This window comes from Eulemur rufifrons, chromosome 28 (assembly GCF_041146395.1).
Source record: "Eulemur rufifrons isolate Redbay chromosome 28, OSU_ERuf_1, whole genome shotgun sequence".
NCBI lineage: Eukaryota > Metazoa > Chordata > Mammalia > Primates > Lemuridae > Eulemur > Eulemur rufifrons.
In genome coordinates, this window is record NC_091010.1 from 34,083,390 (window position 1) to 34,109,183 (window position 25,794).

The window sequence follows — 25,794 nt, forward strand, 5'->3', positions numbered from 1 at the left end:
TGTTTTTGTTTGTTCATTTTTGCTTTTTTAATTGATACATGAGCATGGTATTTTTGATTATGCAGGCCACCTCTGAATAAAAACTTTAATGACTAATGTATAATTGCCCGGGCTAGAGTGAATGCCATGGTATCAGCTTAGCTCACAACAACCTCAAACTCCTGGGCTCAAGCGATCCCCCTGCCTCGGCCTCCCAGAGTGCTAGGATTACAGGCATGAGCCACCGCACTATAATATATATTTTTAAGCAAAGAAAGATAGTCATAAAACTCAAGAAGGTGATTATATCTGGCCATAAGAGTTTGATGATGAGTTTGTGGCTGGGATTCTCTGTTCTGTAAATCAGATATTTAAGTCATACTGCTATCTGCCTAAAGAAGCCACATACTTAGGAAACCATTTTGTAAAAATTATCTATTTTGAAAAAAATAATTCTCCGTTTTGGGCTTGTTATCCAAGGCAGTGACACTAGATATTATATGCCATTTTAGGAGCATAGATAAGGAAGAACTGCAGTTTTATAATTGGGAAGATGTGTGTGTGTCTCTTCTATTTCACTGAGTTTCAAATGCTTGTATATCCACAGCTGAAGCAGTTGGAAGATAGCATATATGCACAGATATCTTTAAAATTTACTCTCTTAATTACCAAAGTTGAAACCAAATCTATAAATTTTCGTCTAAGTCTCTTTTCTTATTGTTTATTTTGCCTCCCATTCTCCTCAGCCTCTTGTAAGAAAATTTACAGGGCCCTGTCTCATACATTAAAAACACAGCCACTTCTTAGATTAGCAAATAAGTAATTCTTCATCTTCCAAATGAAAATGCATGTTTTTGGATAAAATGCAATAAGGGTAGGGATTTATATGACCTTGGAGAATTAAAATAAATAAAATATTACTCATTTTCCATGGCTATAACAAATTGTAACTGCTTTTGACATCAATACGAAAACATTTTTAGACTTTAATCATTTCTAAATTTTTTATTTGCTATATTGACACATAATATGCATAATATTCCTAAGTGTAGAAAGCAATGTCAAGATATCATAAATGAACTTATGAAAAATTCTGTCCCCTTGAAATGCAGTATTTTTTTTTGTCCTTGATAAGAATAAAGGTTGTTTCTGATACAAATATATGAGAGTTAAACTTAGTATTTGGTTGTGGACACAAGAAAACTGAAAGTATGGGAGGGATTTGTGAAGCTGAGGAAAGGCTCCCACAGCAGGCGATAGAGGCATGGTTGGTGCATGGGGATCTTGGAATATCAGGAATGCATAGGGTCATAAAAAGTTATGGCTGCTTCATTTTTAAATGTTTATAAGAATCTCTCTATAACAGACACTGTCTTTCAAAAAGTTCTATTATGTGTCCATTTTTTATGATTTAGGCTCAGTTTTTCTGATCTTCATGTTTATTGTAGAGAGATCTCTCCACAGGAAATGCATTTATAAGCATTGGGTTAAGGGCTTAATTGATTTATATATACCTCCCATTTTCTGAAACCTTAGAGATTACAGAGACTCCCATTTCTCTTAGTGGGACAGTATCAGCATGGGGAAGGAGAATTTATGCTGTTTACTTTTACTGTTTTACCTTTTGCATCTGTCATCACATAAAGCCTTCTTTTCTCCAGGGTCAAGGAGTTCTTGGCTGTCAGGTGCTCTGGGTTCCCTCCAATCTCCTCCTTGAAATCAGACATGGCCTATACAGTTCACTACTTTCCTTCTCTATCTGAGCTAGAGAAATAATCTGGTAAAACAACCACCTTCTTTATTTGCCCTTTGATACTAGTGTTTCCCACTTTTTACAAAACAAATTCCCCAACTTTTAGGATCACACACATTTCTTTACTGAATGATTAGAGCAACTTACTAAAAGAATTAGAACTTCGGAGAGCAAAAAGTTCAAGTTCTGTCTACAATGCAATATCCTTTGAACCTCACAAAAGAATGTACTTAAAACCCTAGGCCTTCAGAAGGAGAAAATCTCCAATGGAGGCCCCTTTACTCTTTGTTTGGCTCTCTGACCTTCAGGTTTATGTGGACTCTCTTCTTCAGGTCACTCTGTATGAAAAAAAAATGCTCTAACTCTTTCCCAGGAATATTCTCATTTACTTGAACTTTTTTTCAATCTTTATATTCCATCATGGTGTTAGACCAAATGGAACTTGGAGTCAAGCCTCAGGCTTTAGTATGGTAACCAGTGATTCTCACTGGGTTATAATTTCATTTGTGTAGGTGAGCATATACTTTTCATTCTCTGTTTCTTTTTTAAATATTCCCATTAATGGGGACTGGGCACACGGGCTGGGGTCAAAGCTGGTAGGACCATCAGGGGTTTTCTCACTCTGGGAAGATTCTTCAAACAATCACTGTGTCAACCGACACAGATGTTTCTCTTTCTTCATATGATGAAGATCAGGGATCTAAACTTATCCAAAAAGCTAGAGAGGCACCATTTGTCACCATTGGAATGGCTGGTTTTGCAGCAATTGTTGCATATGGATTATACAAATTGAAGAGCAGGGGAAATACTAAAATGTCCATTCACCTGATCCACATGCTTGTGGCAGCCCAAGGCTTTGTTGTGGGAGCAATGACTCTTGGTATGGGCTGTTCCATGAATTGGGAATTCTGGGAAAAACCTAAACCTTAGAAGAAGAGCTGCTGTCTTGGTCTTGTTGGAGGAGCTTGCTTTAGTCATTGAGGTTACTTATCTATGTCAAAAATAAATTATGAGTTCAGACAATAATACAGTATTTTGAATATTGGCTTCCTTTCTTGTAGGTTTGATTTGCCTGGTAACCAAATTACTAGTGACTAGTTCACTAACTAGGTCATTCATGGGAGTCAAGTTAACACAAAAAGAAACGTGTCACCTAAATGTACTTGACGATGTTAAAAATGTCCACCTTCTTAAACCATTAAATGAAATTAGTTCTAAAGAGGACAGCAGGCCAACCCTGAAGTACTCCCAGTTTGCTGCAGAATATCGCATGCTTTGGATGTCATGTAGGAGTCCTGTTTACCCCAGTTAATTTAACTTTTTTCTGCCTGTCTTGGGGCCTGGTTGAGTAGTTCAGTTTTGGGGAGTGGTTGGCTCTTTTAGAACTCTTTTAAAAAAGTGCATGAATATAATTTGTAAAAGCCTTTCAGAACTGAAAGTGTATGTGTATGTGTTTAAACCAAGCCTAGAAAGCTTACAACAGAGCTGCATAGTAGTGGTATTTATTTCAGAATCACAATTGTAACCATGAGAAAAACTTAATTATGGATTCCAGTTTAGTTCTTTTGTAATTGCAAAGTTATATTTTTGCTGCTGTTATATTTTAGTAATTTTTAAATGTCACCTTGAAATAGAAATATGTATTTTAAGTACTAATGCATAGGTAAATAAAGAACTTTTTTTAAGTGTGAAAAAAAAATATTCCCACTAATGACAGTATAAGCTATCTCATGCCTTTCTTAGTTGACCTACAGAATATGCATACTTTCCCAGAAAAAACATATTGATTTTTTTTTCCTGTCCAGATCTTTTTGATGCAGGATTCAGTTCTGACTTTAGAGTCCATGGCACATTTTTGGATTTGGGAATTTTAGATAAGTGATTAGTAGACCTGGTGTCTGCTCTCCTTTTGATACCACCCTGGGGTATACACAAATGCCTATATTTTATGGTCTTTCTCAGAATGGAAGAAGAATAAGGGTATTTATTCTCCCCTGATCCTCAAGCCACATTTTATATATCTTCTCTTTAATTGAATTGCTATATTTTTTTCTTTCTTTCCTTTTAGTATACTTCTATCAGTTTCTTTAGTATTTAATTAAATGTAACACACAAATATTAGCTGAACTTTTGTAAAAACTTTTGTCTGACAACCAGGTACAAGAGTGATGTTTTCTCAGAGCACCACTTAACAATTTTGCGCTCAAGTTTTTGTTATGAAGAGTATATTTTTTCAAGTCTAACACTAAATAGAATAGCTAGATGAAAATAAGTCAGAAATTCAGCAATCTGAGAACTTTAGGATTTTGACACAAGAGTCGTGTGAATTTTGATTTCCCAAATTTACAAAAGTAAGTGTGTGTGTGTGTGTGTGTGTGTGCGCGCGCGCGTGCGCGCCCCTGTTTGGGTTTCTCTATTAACATAGCAGGGGTATCAAGATGGAAAAATGTGGGAATTTCTACTGTCAGGTGTATGGATCTCTTTGAGTTCATTATCTAAGCTTAATACTGTGGTCTACCCCAGTGGTCCCCAATCTTTTCAGCACCAGGGACTGGTTTCATGGAAGACAATTTTTCCTCGGACTTGGGGTTGGGGGGAGAAGGCGGAGCTCAGGTGGTGATGTAAGCGATGGGGAGGGACTGTAAATACAGATGAAGCTTGGCTGACTTGCCACCAGCTGCTCACTCTTGATTGCGTCCTTGTTGCTAGTCTCATGTTTACATTTAAAGCAACCCACTCTAGACCTTTCCTAATGAAAGTAAAGGGTAAAGAACTAGGGCCGGGCGTGGTGGCTCACGCCTATAATCCTAGCACTCTAGGAGGCCGAGGCAGGTGGATTGTTTGAGCTCAGGAGTTCAAGACCAGCCTGAGCAAGAGCGAGACCCCGTCTCTACTAAAAATAGAAAGAAATTATCTGGCCAACTAACATATATATGTAGAAAAAATTAGACGGGCATGGTGGCGCATGCCTGTAGTCCCAGCTACTTGGGAGGCTGAGGCAGTAGGATCGTTTAAGCCCAGGAGTTTGAGGTTGCTGTGAGCTAGGCTGATGCCACGGCACTCACTCTAGCCCTGGCAATAGAGCAAGACTCTGTCTCAAAAAAAAAAAAAAAAAAAAAGAACTGAGTTGGGAGCTTTGATAAGAGCAAGGATTATGCCCCATTGTATCTAATGAATCTATTCATGAATGTCAGTCTAACATTCTCATCACCTTCAGCTATAACCAAACCGTGTTTTAGATACTGATGACCTGGAGTTCAGCAACCATGTCATATTTGCTCAATCTTCTGCACCCAGTGCAGTATTTGGCACATAAAAGGCACTACAGGCATCATAGGTACTCTACCATAATTGATGTCAGATTGAAAGAATCATGTAATTGTCCATACCTATTCCAATTTACACATAAATTTAGGACAATTACTAGCATGACTTCTAAGATTACTGTAACATTATTTCCTAGGTATCATAAAGTTTAACATTTGTCTACTTCCCTGTAGCTTTTAAGTAAAGACCTATAAAAATAAATTCAATAAAAGGATTTGTGAAAATAGGATTTGTATGATTTTATAGACAATAAGATAAGGGGAAAAATCACTGAATGAAAGATCAAGTTGAGAAATCTCTGGAAACCTTAAAAAATCAGGGAATAGGTTAATATGTAGTTCATGTGAGAAGAATAGAAGGGGGAATACATCCTTCTGCTCCGTCTCACACACACTCTTAATGGATGCTGTGTGTTCAGTTATTCTTTGATTTGCCCACACATTCAGCTTCTTGGAGCTTCTACTTCAGTTCCCTGGGTTGCTATATATAACTATTTTATGAAAATACAGTTTAAAGAAATGAGGACAACGTTAATTCATCAAAAGGTTATTTAATACTTACTTAGCTTCCCTTAGCCTGTTACCCCACTTCCAGTAAAGGCAGTTATTCTAGCATATTCCTCAGAGGGACAGTGTGAGAAGTACATGAGATGATTCTGTAAACTACTAGCTCAATGCATGACATATAGTAGCCTACAGATATGGGTTATCATTTTTAGTTTCTTGTGACAAAGATGCTCTTGTTAACTGGATTTTTTTTTTTTTTTTTTTTTTTGAGACAGAGTCTCACTTTGTTGCCCAGGCTAGAGTGAGTGCCGTGGCGTCAGCCTAGCTCACAGCAACCTCAAACTCCTGGGCTCAAGCAATCCTCCTGCCTCAGCCTCCCGAGTAGCTGGGATTACAGGCATGCGCCACAATGCCCGGCTAATTTTTTCTATATATATATTTTTAGTTGTCTTTATAATTTCTTTCTATTTTTAGTAGAGACGGGGTCTCACTCTTGCTCAGGCTGGTCTCGAACTCCTGACCTTGAGCGATCCACCCGCCTCGGCCTCCCAGAGTGCTAGGATTACAGGCGTGAGCCACCACGCCCGGCCTAACTGGATTTTAAATACGCTCCTTTGAGCCCTCTTCTCAAATAGAATTTAACCTTGGCCTATGAGAACTGCAGAGTCTTAGCACAAATAATTTTGTGTAATGCCCACATTAAGAAACTTGAGCAAACACTAGCGTAACTTTCAACAACTCAAGTCTGTGTCCCCAGGTCAACAATCCCAGTCCCCTTAAATGCCTGCCTGAGAAAAATCGGTGTTATCAAAATAATTTAGTGTTTGTTCCTGCTAAAACCTGACTATGGGACCCAGAGTTCCCTCCTCTTAGAACTATGGCCCCCAACCCCAGGGGTGCAGACCAGAACCAGTCAGTGGCCTTGTTAGGAACCAGGCTGCACAGCAGGAGCTGAGCAGTGGGCTAACCAGCAAAGCTTCATCTGTGTTTACAGCTATTCCCCATCATCATCTTCACTGCATGAGCTCCACCTCCTGTCAGATCAGTAGTGGCATTAGATTTACATAAGAGTGCAAACCCTATTGTAAACTGTGCACGTGAGGGATCTAGGTTGCACGCTTCTTATGAGAATCTAATGCCTGATGATCTGAGATGGAGCTGAGGTGGTGATGTTAGCACTGGGGAGTGGCTGCAAATACAGATTATCATTAGCAGAGAAGTTTGCACAATAGATGTAATGCGCTTGAATCATACTGAAACCATCCTCCTCCCCTGCCCTGCTCCATGAAAAAATTGTCTTCCATGAAACCTGTCTATGGTTTCTAAAACTTGCAATTGTAAATCCTTTCTTTGTCCCTGTGAAATGCATCTTCTACAACCCAGGAATGTCTTTCTCAAGGAATTAGGAGACATCCTTTTGAAACTTAATCATCAAAAGAGATAGGGCTCCTATCTCCCAGTCTCTGTGGGAGGGTAGGAACCTGACTTTGACCAGCACCAGTTACCAAGCACAGGTGGCCTAATCACACTGGCCATGCCCCTTAAAGTCCTTTAGTACTTTTCTTTTGGCATATGCCAACATTTAAACAGCCTCCTGCCTTTTGTGTCAGCAGAGTTGAGGCCAGTTTACACTGAGGTCTTTCTCCCCTAGGGTAATATCTGAATAAGATCTATCTTCTCATTTTTAACAGGTGTCTGACTTTGTTTCTTTTTGACACTTGTGTAATGTTCATAAATTGGAACCAGGTTACAAATTCAAGGGAATCAGCAGCTTTACATTTTGCAATATTTTTAATACTTATTATATTAAAATACCAAATAAACTCTAGACAAATCGTTCCAAAGCTTTTCACCACACTCTCTTTTTTTTCTTTTGTTCTTCTGCTGTAAACCCCAAATTTAAAAGGTGGCATAAGCCAAATTTCATTGGGAGCATTATAATTAATTAATTTACCCTATTTTAAGTAGCCAACCATATGTATAAATATCTCTGTAGAGAAAAAATATTATAAAATTAATTAATAGATTTCCACATGAACAAAAAATGCCTATTACTTTATGGCTTTTATAATCTAAACCTATGATTTTCCTTGGGCTTTTAAAAAGATTTTGAAATATCTCAAACATGCATCCTTTGTTCCCTTCTTGCAATCAGTACAATAGATAGTGACAAACTGATTTGATGTGATTTAATTTTAAGAGATACTGCTTCATATAGTCAATGTCTAAACTATCAACAATTTCTAAATCTCCCCATGTTTGTGACAGCAAATATCAGAGCACATAGCTAATGGAGCCTATTAATAGTTGTTAGTGAATAACTATTAATTAACTATGCCAGGAATAAATGTTTTTACAGAGAATTGTTCATGAAAATTTTAATGGTTTGGAAACCAAAATATCTCAGCTTCATCCTGATTAAGAAAATGGATTTTTAATGTGGTTTACATTTTAACTAATGAGGGTCAACTCACACAGTTTATTGTCCTTGAGAAAAGAAACTTGGTTTTAAGAGCCTAAAATATGGCATTGTTTATTTCTCACCAAGGAAACAGATGAGTCAACATTTTTCCCTGCTAAGTAAACAAAAACTAGTAATAATAATAAGAGTATACAATAGCTAAGTATAGATTACCTACAATCTGTTATATATCCTATCGGAGTAGAAGTGAGGAAAAATTAAAATTATAATTTTATTTTTAATCTGCTTTGTATGGCAGATGAGAAGAAATGAATAATGGAAGAAATGAATAATAGAAAAATTCTTGTCAATTTATATTTGTGCAAGAAGAAAATATGTATGAGTCTTCAAGAGGAACTTCCATTTGCTTTTTTCTCTTTATCACCTAAATATGCAGACTTAAAGCCTTGCTTTGAAGGGTGGATATAGCTAGTGATGGATTATTTAGATCAGAAAAAGTCATTTCCCAGTGCCCATAGGGCATGTATATAAGGCTGTGATAAATGTGTTAAAACCAGTAATAATTGTGTGATAGTCACTAGCAAACCAAAAGAACCTAAAATATATTATACCCTTTTTAGCTTAAATGCCTGCAATAATATTATGAATTCTCCTTTCATAATTATTTTGTGATGTAAAATTCAACTGTATGGAATGTTATTCAAGCAACTATTTACCATATAATTTTTCTTTCAATGCACATGTAAATAATTGATAAAGTAATACATTATAATTATAAATTCATCATTATAAATTCAGTTGTTTATGCAGAAGACATAGTAATGGTATTAACTCACTCTGGTGATAGTTTCAGTTCCTTGAAGTGGAACTAAGTAATGAAATATGATAGAAAATTGAAGAAATATAATCAAAATTGAAGAAATATGTTAGAAATTGATAGATAATCCATGGAAAGCCTGTATGATTTGAGTAAATTTGTTTTCATAAATGTAAAATTATTTCTTTTTGGTTTTGGCCATTTGAAATTGTTTTTATAGACATTTAATCTAATCTCTACAATTAAATAGTCATCATTCCTCCCACACTCTTTTATCTGCTCACCTTCTATCTAATTGTTCAGGCCAAAATTCTGCAGAGCAAACTTGATTTTCTCTCTCCGTCACCTCTTATGTATTTATACCCATTGTATACATTAGTTCCATTGACTCTACCTGTTAGTTATATATTACATTAATCCCTTTGTCCATATACCTTACCATTTCATTAGTGGATACCCTCATGTTCTATTATTCTGACAACTATAATATTATCCTAAAGTCTGCCAGTGAATATTCTCCTAAATGACAACTATAAAATTCTTCTGCCTTATCAAATTTGCATTTTTTTGCTAGAGTACTCTTTCATAAAAATAAATACACACTAAAAAAGTAATTCAAAGATGGCCAAACTCTTTAGCCTGGCTTGTAAAATATTCCATAATTAATTTTGCCTTCTTATTCAAACTGATTTAGCCAACTTTTACTTGATTGCCAAACATGCCAAACAACTTAGAGTTACTCAAACAGAACATGTATTTTATTTTTTGCCTTGGTATCTTTTGTAGAGCTAGTCCATCATCTTACCCAGGAAGCTCTTACTCATCCTTAAAGTGCCAGCTCAGACATGTTTCCCTAGAAGCTTTCCTTACTCTTTATCCCTTCTAAAGTTATTCACTCCCCTGTATACACCTAGCATGACTTGCACACAGCATAACACTTACCATATTGAATTATTTATCTCTTTCTCCAACTAAATTATTGCAACCTTGAAAGTAAGAACTAAGTCTTATTAGTTTCAACATGTGAATGTTCTGCATGACATTCACTCTCCAGCAAGGTAGTTTACCTTTAGATAATACTTTTCGCAGAAAAAAAAAAAAAGATTTTTTCCATCTGTTTCAGCCAATCTACATGGATGGATGCTTGGGTGCTTATTTTATTGATGCCTGCCCTGTATAGTAGACCCTTCAGCTTGGATTCAATTCTTGTTCGGGGGTACTCTCATGGACATGACTATTTAGGCTGTCCTTTTTTCTTAAGTCTGCCATTGTATAGTCTTTCCAACATGGCCATATACATCCATTTTTACAACCAGATAAAATTCAGCCTGGCTCTCATCACATTGCTAGTTTGGTAAATTGCATACCCATAAGTATACTAATAAATATGTGTTGAATAAGTCGATGAATAGATAAAAATATTGTTGTTTAAAAATATATCAATGCCTCTATCTTTCCTTTAAATCAGAAAACGGTATTATTTTAAATCACTTAAACATTTCTCTTATTCTAATACATAAAGAAAAATACAAACCATTTAAATTCTAATAATTTATATTTTCACTCATTCTTTGAGAGAAAACTGCACAAACATCAAATTCCTAGTTTTATTTTAGACATACTTCATAATATTTCAAGCATTGAGTATAGATAACAAACAATAATATTTAATCAAAGTTGATTTTAGTGCCTGAATCATTATCTGTGAGGAAAATGACATAGCAAATATTCTGACAAAAATGTTTTGCTCTATGTCACTGAAATATAATAATAAAACAAAACAATAAGAAGTTTCCCTTATATGTGTTTTATTTTAAGCTTTTCTATTAATTTATTTCTCTGCCAGGTTTTGACAGTTTTCCCCCCCAAAAGGACAGATAATTTGTTTAAAATTCTAGAACGTTATAATTATACTTCTGCTTAACTTTTATTCCTTTTCCTTTCGTCTAGGTATTGTCACCACACACACACACACACACACACACACACACACACACAAATACCCAGAAAAGTTGACTTACATAAAAATACAGACAAAAAATTTAAAATCTTTTAAAAATCAAAAACTTCAGTTTACCATAATCAATGAATTTTTGCAAAGTACTAGCATCCTAAATGGAGAAATGATTGTGTTTAACCAAGAATATGCTGTATACCTGGCAAGAAATGAGCCATCTTGACCTTGCCAATGGGAGGTTCTCCTCACTTTGCTCTAACTGTGCTGGCCTTCAGCTCCTGACATCCTCTCAGGAAAAACAACTGCCTTCTATTGTTAATTGGAGTAGGAAAAGAAATACACCTAATTTCATGTAAAGCAATCCCATTCTGTTCATCTCCACAGAAAAAGTGGAAAGAGCTCCCACATCTGTTGCTTTTGTAGTTGTTTAAGCATGCTTTATGGGAGAGAAACAGCCCTTGGGCCCAAATAAAATGTGATTTAAATATAAGACCTACAAAGAGTCGGGACAATCAAAGGGCTATCCACTCAGGAAGTGGACAATGAGCCATATTGCAATTAGATTTGTTCCTCAATCTTATACTAACTCTGTACCTTAGGAGCCTCAAAGGTAGATGAAACATAAAAGAAAAATTTAAAAAAACTGTTAAAGGTTGGTAATGACCCTGATGACCCTGTCCTACCTAGGAAAAACTAATAAATAATTGGTTTTAATTTGCATTTCTCTTATGTTTTGTGATGTTGAGCATTTTTTCATATGCTTGTTGTGCATTTGTATGTCTTCTTTTAAGAAATGTCATTTCAGGTCCTTTGCCCGTTTTTTAATCAGGTTATTTGTTTTCTTGCTATTCAGTTGAAGTTTCCTTATATATTTTGGAGATTATATATATATATATATAAGCACTTATCAGATGCATGGCTCACAAATATTCTCTCCCATTGGATAGGTTGTCTCTTCATTTTGGTGTTTCCTTTACTGTGCAGAAGATTTTAATTTGATACAATTCCATTTGCATTTTTTTGCTTTTGTTGCCTATGCTTTTGGAGTCACACACGCACACACACACACACACAAATCTTTGCCCAGACCAATGTCAGAAGCTTTTTCTCTGTCTTCTACTACTTTTAAAGTTTCAGGTCTGATGTTTAAATCTTTAATCCATTTTCAATTGATTTTTGTATGTGGGTTTAGATAGGGCCCAATTTCATTCTTCTATGAATGTTGACATCCAGTCTTCCCAAGTCCATTTATTGAAGAGACTTCCTTTTCCTATTCGTGTTTTTGATACCTTTGGTGAAGATCAGCTGACCATAAATGTCGGAATATGTTTCTGGGTTCTCTATTCTGCTCTATTGGTCTATATATTTGTTGTTGTGCTAGTACCACACCACTTTTATTACTATAGCTTTGTAGTAAATTTTGAGATCAGGTAGTGTGATGCCTCCAGCTTTGTTGTTTTTGCTAAATATTGATTTGGCAATGATATATCCCCTTACACATGTTGGGATATCTATTATCAAAAGGACAAGTGATAGCAAGCATTGGCTCACTGAAGAAAAGGGAACACTTGTACACTATTGGTTAGAATGTAATTTATACAGCCCTTATGGAAAAAAAAAAGTATGAAAGTTCCTCAAAAAATTAAAACTAGAATTACCATATGATTCAGAAATTCCACTACCGGGTATATATCCAAAGGAAATGAAATCAGTATGTCAAAGACATAACTGCAATCCCCTGTTCATTGCAGTACTATTCACAATTGCCAGGGTTTGAAATCAACCTAAGTATCTATCCATGGACAAAGAAAATATGCTATATATATATATATATATACACACACAAAATGGAATACTATTCAGCCTTAAAAATGAAGGAAACTCTGCCTTCAGGATTTGTGTCAACATGGATGAATCCAGTGGACATTATAGATGAACCTGGAGGGTATTATATTAAGTGAAATAAGCCTGACACAGAAAGAAAAATATCAAATGATCTCACTTATATGTGGAATCTTAAAAAGTTGAACTCAAAGAAACAGAATAGAATGGTGATTACCAAGGACTGCAGCGGGTGTGGGTTAGGAGGAATAAGTTCAAGAGACATATGGTGCAAGATAGTGACTATAGCTAATAACAATATATTTTATACTTGAAAATTGCTAAAAGAGTAGAATTTACATATTCTTACTACAAAAATAATAAGTATATGAGGTACTGAATATGTTAAATAGCTGATTCCACTATGTGTTCCACTACACAATGTATACATATATCAAAACATCATCTTGCATGCCATAAATATATATATTTATTATTTGTTAATTAAAAAATAAATAATAATTTAAAAAATATTTTTGGAAGAGCATAAATTCAACCCAGATGTATAGGAATCCCATAGATAAACCCTTTCTAAATATATATTTACAATATTATAAAAGAAATAACTTTACTTGCTGTAAATGTGAATTAGTAGACAAAACCAACAAATAGAATTGGCTTTCAAAGTTTACTAGTTATTAGAATTCTTAGAGAAAGGCTATAAAATAAACCTTTAAATAAATATGTGAAATAAAAAATAGAGATCCTGAGGAAGAAACAAGGCACTATTAAAAAGGCCATTCCAGCAAAGCTTTTTTTTAAAAAAACTAAATATAACTTCTAACACTTATATATATATATATATATATATATATATGTGTAAGTATGTGTATAGGTGAGTGTGTATATATATATATCCAATACATATATGTGTGTATAAATATACACAAATGTAGTTATTTCAAGTCTAGAAAAAAATGTATATAGCTGTTGCAACTAAGAAAGAATTAGTGAATTGGAATATAGCTAAGAGAATGTATGGATAACATCATTCAATGAAGCAATGATAATATGATAAAAAGTTGCCCAAATGATAGAAACAACAAGATTTAAAAGATTCTAATGTTTAAATTTCATTGTAAAAATTAAGATGTTTAATTTTATCTAAATATTTAGTCCTATTAGCATTTTCCCCAAAAAATAAACCAAATGATATGTAAATATCAGTTTACTTAGAGACCCCATGGCAGCATAGAATAATGCAGAGAATTTGGAGCAAGACATTTCTGGCCTTGAAATACAGCTTTGCTACTTATAAAATGTGTGATTTGTAGCCACATATTTAAATCTCTGGGTCAGTTTTTTAAGACTTTTTAATTCAAAGGTTGATATAAAACTTAGGATAAAAAATATGAAGTGCCCAATATTGTGCATTTTAAATATTAAGCAATAAAGATAATAATGATTAATAATTATTTTAGAGCTCTTATATTTTTTCAGTATGGTTCTAAGCATATTATTTATAAAAATCTAGTTAATCCTTACATTTTTATGAAGTAGATACTATTATATATAAATCAAACTAGAAAATATCTTGTTACTCTTAGTAATAATAATAGTACCTATGACATATGTAGAAGAAACCATAATTCATCAAATTTTTTGGTTGTGTTAATTTTAACAAGATGGAAGTACATAAAACTTCTGCCACCAAGGTACCTGAATGGTCAGAGAAGGCCAGTGGATAACCTGGGGCATGAGTTTTACTTTGGTATTTGGTGTCATTTGCCTAGATGGCTAAGGCTGTAAACAATGATTTCAGGGCAAGAAATAAACACAATGGTGGAAACTAGTCTATGTTGAATAGCCTAATGGAAAATCAGCCATGGAAAGGAAAATCAATTGAACCAAACTATGAATAATTAAGGTAATGAGACTGGACTTTATTCTGAGGTAATGGGGATCAAATAGGCACTCAATAGAAGAAATAACTTGAAAAGAAAGTGTGATGTTTGAAGAAAACGTGTCTGATAGCAGTAGGCAAGACACATCAAGTCTTGGGAGACTTAAACTATTTTGAAAGGAATCACAAAAAAAAAAAAAAAAAAGAGGAGATTGTGAGAGACACTAGTTGAAAAAAAAATAAAAAGGAAAAGGACTTTTCAGACATGAGAAGTATTATACAGGAACTAGCCAGTGGATTAACTCATGGATTTTCAATGGCTAAATATATATATACAGATTACACTGACACTTTACAGTAAGCGTTTGGAATAATGAAAAGAAGCATTTGGAGCAGTTTGAGGAATAGGTTAAGAGAGGATTAGGATAAATGACACCAAACCAGACAAAATGCCTTATCACACAAGACCTGTGGAAAATGAAATGTAAGTCTTGTCACCAATTATTGTATTTTTCAAAGTCAAATTTCTCTCCAGCACTCAGCTTCCCTGGAGCTACAATGCTTCTCATAAGAGATAGGGAGAGCCAGAAACGTCCGATATCTCACTGCCTCCCCTCACAATACACTCACTCACATAAATTTCCTCCATATATACAGCATTGATCTTGACCTCCACACATCCCTTCCCAAATGTAAAGTGTAGTCTGTATCATTCTGTAGCAGGGAGGCTACTCCACTGCTGTCTCATTTTTCATTACAGTATATCACCCACCCTTCTACACAGAATCTCATCCTTATTTAGCCAACATCATCTACCTTATGAGAAGGAACGCTGATTTCATAAACAAAGAAAACCACATTAGCAAACTTAAATTTTAATCCTTCATTAATAACTCTAACTTCCATAGTTAAAAATGATTCCCTTTTTGCTATTTGCAAAACAATCCCTCTTTTTTTCATGCCTCATAACATTCGATACTGTCAACCAATCACTTTCTCTAATTTGTCTTCTTGGCTGTATCCATATCAAATGTCCTGTTTTGTTTTGTTTTGTTTTTCCCTTTCCCAAAGAAAATTCCTTACCTTCTTTTTCCCCTCTGCACCAACATTTTAGCATTCATTAAGTTGTCTATGTGACACTTTGTTTAATCACCAATGATTCCAGTGAAGGATGAGATTATGCAGAAAAGACTGGGATTTCAGGAAAAATGATAAGGAGTTTGGAAGTAAAAACAATGCTGAAGGAATGTATTTCTAAATTATTTTTTGAAAGATTCTTTTTTTACATTAAAAATGGGAAACATGGGTAGGGACTGGATATTCAGAGGCAGAAAGAAGGGAACATATTGAATATTTTTTATTGTCTGAATAAAGTAGGTTAAGTTACAGCTTAAAATGTTAGATTTTTTAAGAGGATGAGAGAATTCAGAAAAATCGGTCTTCTATGACTCTCATATTTGGTGAAGTTTTGGTAAACTTAGTGTTTGCATATATCATCTTTACTTTCTCACTCATAGTAAACTTTTTTTGCAAAATAATCTTGAAGAAGTATGCAGAGACCAGCATATTTAATACATTGAACCATTTAATATGTATTAGAAGATGCATTTTATTAATAATAGTAATTATTGCTGCTAGCACAGGGTTTTGGAAGGTCACTAATCAATAGATATTCATTTAACTGAAATAAAAGAATCCCAGCATTAATCTATTTTAGATGAAGGTTGCTTTGGGTAAGCAAATAATTGCAACCAAATTTTGCATTTATGAGGGAATCAGATTTATGTCCACAGGGTTTACTTAAAATGAACTGCAATTGTATAATTTTAAATGAAAAATAATTTTATCCACCTACACAGTAAACCTTAGGGAACAGAATTTACTTAAGCCTGCTATTTTGGTCTTCCCCCCAGAAGGGATCTATTTTTTCTCCGTTAAATATTAGGAGATTGGATATTTTTATTCTTACTTTTTAAATAAAATTAGTACAAGATTTTTTTTACATATTTTAGGAAAGCATGATAGAATGTTTTATTCTTAGGTTTAGAGTAGAGAGAAATAATGGAGGCATCATATGGATAAAATGTCCTTTAGAATGGCAATGGCAATAGCATAGACTACCTGTTTCTCTTGCAAACCAAAATTCTGTTACAAAATACAAGACAATCCTACAGGGTATGTAGAAAACTTTTTAGAATTTTACAATAAAAGCTGTCTTACTATGAGTATTATAATTATATACTAATAAAAACAATTTCTGTCTCTCTTTCTCAGTAGCATCTATCATAAAATATGGTTCTCATTTTTCACAAGAAAGCAGGCAGTGAGAATATTCAGAGGTTTAAATGTGATGAGGCAGGCTTCTTTCTGAAGGTGCACTGGCATATTCCATATTCTTGACCTTCAGCAAAGAGTAAAAATAGTTGGTTTTAGAAACCAGCCCCTATAATTTGTCTTACATGATCAGTTTCCCCAAAAGCTTCATTGAAGCTCAGTTTTATTTATAAGACTGGAAACATCAGAATATTTTTTATCACTTTAATTCATACTTAATATATTTAATATATTAAATGCATTATATCAGTTTTTTTATATGATGTTTGTGATTGTAAAGTAGTAAGGTGGATATTTCATCAAACGTGGCCTAGATAACTTTCCCATTACTCTACAATTATATCGTAGCTTCACAATATGATTTTCCTGACAGTATATACAAATTTATGTATACCCAAAATAATATTCTTGAGCCGAGGTCAGCAAACATTTTCTGTAAAGACTGGAGTACATATTTTAGGCTTTGTTGGGCAGATGGTATCTGTTGCAACAACTTAATTTTGCCATTGTGGCATGAAAACCAACAACAATATGTAAAGGAATGAGCAAGATTATGGACATTAAAATTTGAATTTTGTATCCTTTTCCTTGTAAAGAAATACTAATCCTTTGACTTTTACCCAACTATTTAAAAATGTAAAAACCATTCTTATCCTGTCAGCCATACAAAAACCAGGTGGCGAGCTAGATTTGTCCTATGGGCCATAGTTTGCCAACCCCTGTCCTAGATGACGCAAGCAATGAACCCACTCTTATAAACTCGGTCACAGCTTTAGAAGAATACAAATTAAGAACTTTAGAAGAATAGGAAATAGAAGAACACTATAAAATTGATCTATACTGTCATGGTTCCAGAATTTCAAGGTAAGAAAAACTTAAGTGCGGCAACCTTGCAAATTAAAGACAATAACCTGGTTAGAAGTGGAGTATAGTGATAATGGTGGCAGCTAGATACTTGTCTTGAAGTCACTTTTGCAAAACAAATACATCTTTATTTACTTAGATCATGTTTATCTAGAGTATCTTTGGTGGCAACCAATCCTTCTGCTTAACATCCCTGCCCTTCAGTATTTCCACTCCTAGTACTTTAAACATGAGCAATCTATTGCAAGAGTACCTAAGAAAGGAAACCTAAGGGGAAAACTATGTGTTTCCCATCAATATCACTGCAAGTAATAATAGTATTAAATTCTTCCCTCAGTCTTCAAGACTTATTTCGATGCTGCTATGATACTATCCCTGTTTTGTCTTGTCATTTCCTCTTACCCCAATCAATGAATTATCAACCTTTCTTCCTTTAAATTATTTAAAGTTTTTGTTCCTAATTAATAGATGTTATCATAGTGTGTGTGCCATGCAAGAGAGTTGATGATTTATTGTTTTAAATCTCTTTCAATTTAGATTCTGAGACGGTAGGAACCATATTAGTATCCTCAGTTGTTTCCCCACAAGGGGGCTTCAACTTAATTGTCATTTCTTTAACATTTTACTTCTTTTTTAAAGTTATATTAAACCTGTTACAAAAAATGTAAAATATTTCCAGACGCTTAATTATTAATATTGAAGATAGGTATTTACCTTTCTTTTCTCTATGCAAAAGGAAACATTTCATTAAAAAACAGTAACAGTAATAATTAACAGCATGGATGGAAAATTTTTAAAAAAATATTAAATATTTCCTCTTAACAGAAACATCCATTTGATACCTTGTTATCCTTCTGGAATACCCTCTTACCTACAGTTCTGTATTTTTCATATAGAATAACATGCTGTTGATGTCTCCATGTATAGCCACCTCTGTATTTTGCTTTATAGTGAGGTTATTTTGACACCAAAGTATTTTTGTTTTAATTTTGTTAAGGCATATACTATTATAATGATATTTCAGCATAATCATTTACTCTAATGGTAGAAATAGATAACATGAAGCAACTAATTATTTCACCTAGCCCACACTGGTATGCACACACACTCACATACACACACATGCATACACTCAAGTAGATAATACAAATATATGTTATTAGAATGTATGTGTGTATTAACATACCGGAATTACAAATGAAATAATAATTATCATAATAATGATAGTAACTCACATTTGTTAAATTCTTACTCTGTACCAAACTTTATGCTAACCAAATCTACTTGCATGTTCTTATTTGGTGCTCACAGCAATCTTGTTGATAAAACATAGTTTCACAATCATTCATCACTATTAAGAAAGATTTTACTTGAAATATTTCCCTTGTTCTACCTCACAATGTCTGTCCCAGCGTGACACTAGTAGGCCATTACGATCTACATATAGAAAATATTTCAATTGAGGAAAGAACTAAACTTAATACAGTTTTTGTAATAGCCTAAGTATCACTTTAGGAAGAATGCATATAGATGCATTTCAACTTCCAATACTCATCTTTGAAAGTTACTCTACATAATTTGTCTATAGAAAACTAGTGGCGTCCAAATTTATGTTACCTCTTCTCATATCACACTTACATGACAGAAGAACTTTAGAACATATTAAACTGGCAAATAGTACACATAAAAGAACCCCCAATCTTCCTATACTTCCTGAAACCTAAAAGATATAGTTGAGCTGAAAACTCTCATTTCAGACGATTATTTGGATGATCTATGGTGTTTCTTCCACTCTTCATACTCTTCTTTCTTCTTCTATTTGTATTCTTTTTCCTTTTTCTTTTAATCTTGCTTTATATAACATATAGTAATGGCAAGTAATGTCATATACTTTATTGTTCATCAATGCTCTAGGTTTTTAATTTCTCATTTTCTCACTCAGTTGTAGTCCAGGTACCCTGATCACAAAAATCTTAACTATATGAAAGCCCCAATGATGTACCCATTTCCATATATATAGTAAAACTCTATGTTCTACTTACCTTAAGTTAATATGATTTATTTATGAGTAAAATTGCTTCTAAAACACAATTTTACTATTGTTCAAAGACATATTCACAGATAGCTTAGGTAATGAAGAAAATGCTGTATATTACATCTTGAAGACTTAAGATTTCATCCATGAATTACTCATTGGCTGCCATCCCACTGGAAAATCTTAGCAGTACTCCTAGGTCATTTGTTTTATCAAATATTCATGTTTTTAAAGATGCAATGAAATTTATTATAAACATCAATGTTCTATAATGATGTATTATGAACTAGGTTTTCTTTTTTTATGATGAATTTAAAGAAGTCTAGGACTAGAAACACCATTTTACAAAGAAGTGATATACTTTTGAATCACCAATTTTATTAGTAAAAAATGGGCATCCAAGAAAATTTAGAAATAAAATCGAAGAGTATAATGCTATAAAATGTATCCTCCGTGCATCTGAACACAAAGTAATTTCACCTAGTTAAACTTGTAAACAAAGTCTCTTGGTTTCAGTCCCAAGGTACCTGTAATCCTAACAGGGACTCATTCTCTGACTAAACAAGTGTCCCTGGTGGCTTTGAGTCCAGTGATATAATTATATAATTCTCAATAATTACTTTGTATTAGAATTCATTAGAGGTACTTTTTTTAAATTTCGGATTTCTGTACCCAACCAAAAATATTTGATTCTGTAAATCTGGAAAGATGTCTACAATATGCATTTTAAAAAACATATCAGGTGATTCCAGTATTGCAAAGAGGACACACTTAAAAAGGTTCCATTCAAATAATCCCAAACAGGTCAAAATTAATGCCTCTAGGAAAGTGATTTTATGATTTCACTAATTGAAAGTTTTTTCTCTGTCTAGGAATATTGTCCTTATTTATGACCTAATTTTGCAAAGAACATCTAAGGAGAGTTGCTTCTTCCTCAGGGTTCATTCTGTACTTTCAAACTTTCTGTACTTTCCACAGAATTCTTCATGCTTCCCTTTTGTATAATAATCCCTTTAATTCAGGATCAATCACTGGAAACCTGAAAATTGATACTAACCACAGACATAGTTTTGAGTTTGCCTTTTCTTTTCTATTTTTAACGTTATTTTGAAGTTTTTTTTTTTTAATTCACCGTTTTGAATTGAAGCAGTCATTAAAAATTTTGTGGGTCTAAATATTTAGATTGATTTCTACTCTTAAAATATATGAGATAATTTTGTAGTGCTGAATCTGCTGTTGCATATGACAATTTCTGAGTAGAATTCGCCTGCTTTAAACAGAATGTGATATTTTTATTTTACCAGTATCTGTACCACTCCCTGTTAGCTCATTGACAGTGAGACTAAGTATCTATGGCCATCTTTCAGTAGGAATATTTTCTATTACTGAGTAACTTATCTCTGTACTCATGTTTCTATAAAAAAATCATAGACCGCAAAATTGGACATACAAGCTGCATATTTCAAGATAAATGAAGGGGAGAATTTTTTTGTGAAAGGAACAATATTTTATGTATTTAGTTTATGAATTTGAAATTTTTCACACATTTTATTATTTGTATGTGTCTCATTTTGTAATTCCTGGATTACGTGTTTTTTCTGTTTCACTGGAAGTAAAATCTATGATGTTTTTATCCAGAGACCAAAGATGTCTTATTCATCTGTGTCCCAAGTACCAAGCTAACTTGGAAGTACTTGCTTAGAATAGCTGCATGTATGTGTATTTTGTTGATTAGTATCGTTTTTTTTTCAATTTTTATCAACATTATACATTGTATAATTCTAATTATTTCATTATTTTCTTGGCCTTATTTCTCAATCTATTGCATACCTGTTAGATTATCTTTTGAATGTTCTCCTTCCTCCATCCCTTGCCCTATTCCATAATTTCTACATATTTCTTTTTAGTTAAGAAAAACAGAATAAAAAAATCTATTGAACATAATTCTACATGGAACATTGTATCTAGTACAGAAGAATCATTTGATGTCCTAACATACTCTACTTTAAGGCTACCAATAGAAATCACCCCTTCCATTTTGTATTGTATTCACTCAATTTGTTTCATTTTACCACTTACCTAATGCATGTTTATTATCAGTTGATTCACCTTATGTATTCACTCACCTAAGGTATGTTTATTCTTTTAGGTAATAGCCACCTTCCTCTTATACTTCCTCTTATACTTTTATCCTTAACTTTAAAAAAAACATGATGATCATGTAGAAAACTGTGTGAATGGATAAATACATATCCAGCACCCAAGAAAAATAAGCAAATTAAAATCAAAGCCCAAGTGAGCAATAGCAAAAACAACCACCATTTACTGAGTACTAATCATATGTTTGGCATTAGGCTAAGAAAATTCTACACAATATCTCATTTGATCCTCACCACAATACTTAGGTAGATACTATTATTTCCCCTTCATTGAGGAGAAAGTATAGATTCAAGGAAGATGTAGTAACTAGAAGAGACTACAATGGAAAGGCAGGCTCTTTGATTTCAAACTCTTGTTCTGTACACAGAATTCTGCAGTGAGACCATGTCTCATGCTGGGGATTGCTGTGGACAGGCATGGGAGAAGTCAGGACAATATAAGGGGAAGGTTGGGGAATGACAATAGCACCCTGACAAGATATTCATTTGTAGTGACAGAGCATTTCATTCATGCTTATTATGTTTAAAGCTTTAATAGTTAGGTCAGATAGTGCAAGTAAAATTGTAATATAAAATTATAGTTTTGTTGGTTATTTTAATCATGAAAATTATTCAAGTGTAAATTGCTTAAAACTTACAAAAGGATAAAGTTCTTGACATTCTAAACTCTTAATTTTTAAGCCATTAAAATTCCTTTAAGAGTAATATTGCCTTAATAATAACCCCTTAAAATGAATAAAACTTTCAACAATTCCAGCTGCTCTCACATCTATTATATATTTTAAAAATTCTTGAGGGAAGCAAAATAGCATACATTTGGTACTGATAGGAAGTTGTGAAATGCTTGAATTGACCCAACAACAGATGGTAAAACTCAAAATGTCTTCTCATGTCTCAGCACCTCTAGGCTACTGATGGTTCAGTATTTTTATTGTCATACTTGAGGTATTTCAAGAATTTTTGTTATATTTATATATAGTTATAATTATATACATATAGGTCTAATATAAATGCATATATGTATATGTACATATGTTTATGTGCATATGTTGCTAGGTGTTGCTTACTACTTCTGCTAATGATTTTCTATTTACAAAAATATCATTGAAATATTTATCTTTATTAAGAAACAGCTACCTTAAGAATTAAATAAAATAATGAGGAAGAAAATAAATAAGAAAACAAATTAAGAAATAAATTAAGAAAATAAATAAGCTAACTCTTCAGTAAAAAATTATACAACTTTACAGTTTGAAGTGGTTTCGGAGATCCTTATCTTCCTCCATTGTAGCACAGATTTATACAATACTCATGGAAACTTACCCAAGATTTAAGAGCTTATGAACTCGCTGGTAAACTTGGATTATTGATATTTTGTACAGGATAGTTTACAAAAATCAATCAAACCATTTGCCACTTCTGGTTGTTTGTTTTGTTTTGGTTTGGTTTTTGAGGGCATGATTAGAATAAAACTACTGCTTAACTTCTCCCATTTTAATCCCAGTTAATCTTTGTTAATTTGCTAAAACATTAAAATCATCATGAATTTGCTTAATTGTCTTTGTCAGATTGTTCAAGAAAGCATCATGCACACAGAGAACCTTGATCACATTTCTCAGAGACTCTACTCGATATTTCACTCACCTCTCGTAGCCTCACTTGTGTGTGTGTGTGTGTGTGTGTTCATGATAAAGAGAGAAGGATACAGAGAGAGGAGAGTACTGAAGCTTTATATTTCATCCTAAAATCGTGATAGAACATGCTTCCCTATTACTTATGCCACAAAGTGAATCATATTTCCTTTGAGTCATTGAGTTATTTTACCAAAATATACTCTCTGAGCAATAGTCTTTCTTTTTCCCTATTCATACTCTCTATGTATTTTAAACCTTGCCTTTAGGGGATGAAAAAGTTTCTTTCTCTTGAACTATGTGTGCTTTAGAAAAAATGATGCCATGTTTCCCTAAAACAATCATTGAACAATACAAATATTTTTTTCTAGCCCTAAACCAGTATTTTTGCTTAGCCCTCCATATTTCTCTAGTTTTCGTGAATATTGTGACTTCCTTAAGTTAAATTATGAAATTATAGTGTGCCTCTTACATGTTTAAAGTATAACTAAATGGAAATGTATTAATACATTTTTATCTAACAATGCTATGTTTTTTGAAACTGAGAAAACTATAGGAAGCTTAAAAGTGATTTAAATGGATTCATTTGATTTTTGATGTAAATGTTTGCTGCCATTTTAAAAGGAGCAACTAAAAGTAAATAAACATTATCTCTAGGTGACTTTGTTAATAGCTTAGCATAATTAAATTTTATCATAAAAATAGATATAATAATTTTGCGTAGAATAAATATTTTAGTTAAAGAATAAATAAATATATCTTCCTCATTCATTTATTTAATTCATATGTATGACCAGGATTATTGTAGGTACTAAGGATAGAGCAACAAATTATACAAAATCTCCTGCTCTCTTTTAAGTTACAAAGAGCTAGAGTTTCATTTTTTATTATATAGTATGATGTGTCCATCCATTCATGCTATTTCCTTAAAATGAATTTTAAAAGCATTAAAAGCATAAATATTAAGATAGACGTTGCAAAGTAAATCTGATTAGAGACAATAATAAACTCGGATCTCATAGAATATATTCAAATAGGTTTTTATCCTGTATAGATTAATACTTTATGTCCCATTTCAGTATAACTGTTGCCCAACTGTTGGGTCCCACAAGACATATTACTATAGTATATTTCCACAACCAGTTTTATTTACCTCATTTAAGTAAGTCAAAGGCAATATTTTATCACATAGGTTAGGACATAAAAAGAGCCACAAACAATATAGCTTGCTGTTTGCTTTTCAAACTTTTAATTTTTATTTATTGACTGATTTATTTTATTTTGTGACAGAGTTCAGTGGCATCTTCATAGCGCACTGAAAACTCAAACTGCTGGGCTTAAGAGATCCTCCTGCCTTAGCCTCCCAAGTAGCTGGTACTTACAGGCAGGTGCCACCACGCCCAGCTGATTTTGTGTGTGTGTGTGTGTGTGTGTGTGTGTGTGTGTGCATTTCTGTGTGTATAGAAATGAGGTCTTGCTATGTTTCTCAGGCTGGTCTCAAACTCCTGGCATCAACCTATCCTCTCACTTACGCTTCCCAAAGTGCTAGGATAAAGATGTGAGCCACTGCACCCAGACTCAAACTTTTTAATTATGATTTTCTCTAAAGATTGCCATCTTGACTTTGCTGGGGAAATCTATAAGAAAGTATCCATTTATGTGACCAGCCCAAGTAGATCCAAAATTACTCTAGAAAATTAGAAATTGGTCATTTTATTTAAAGGAAAAACAATTATTAGAAATTTAACAATGCAAAGAGAAAATTTTCCTATTGGTAATGGAGTTTTATGTTAGTCAATAGCTGAGTTTAAGTACTTTACCTTTTCATGCCACTCTTTGTATTACCAATTGTTAATTCAATTTATTCTATAAATGTATTTGTGTAAAGTTTTAGAAATATATCCTTTATTTCATGACACACAAAGACCTTCACAAGATAAGTATTTTCGTTAGGCTGACGCTTTGTGATTTTGTTTCATTTGCTCATTTTATTTTATTGTTTGTCTCTTACTTTGGGGATTGCATAATTCTCTCTCTCTGTTATTTGGTATGCTCCTACTCTGCCAAAGCCACTAGAGCTACTGTTTAGAAATAACCAGAAGGTTCTAAGACCCAAATACCTAATAAAGGATGATGGACCTCATTATTTATTAATTTTTCTTATATTAGTTTTTGTGTTTGTTAATTTACCTACACTCGTTGAACAATAGAATACTTTAGAAGAAGAACAACTATAAAGAAGGGATATTAATCAACCATGCAATTTCTTCCTTTGCGATTTTTTGT

At 33.3% G+C, this 25,794-nt stretch overlaps 1 protein-coding gene and 1 pseudogene across 17 annotated transcripts in view; both read left to right on the plus strand.

Moving 5' to 3' along the window:
• Positions 1–25,794, plus strand: part of PCDH15 (protocadherin related 15) — a 635,722-nt gene that overhangs the window by 15,218 nt on the left and 594,710 nt on the right. The window lies entirely within an intron of this gene.
• On the plus strand, positions 2,153–3,064 carry LOC138376536 (HIG1 domain family member 1A, mitochondrial pseudogene; annotated as a pseudogene).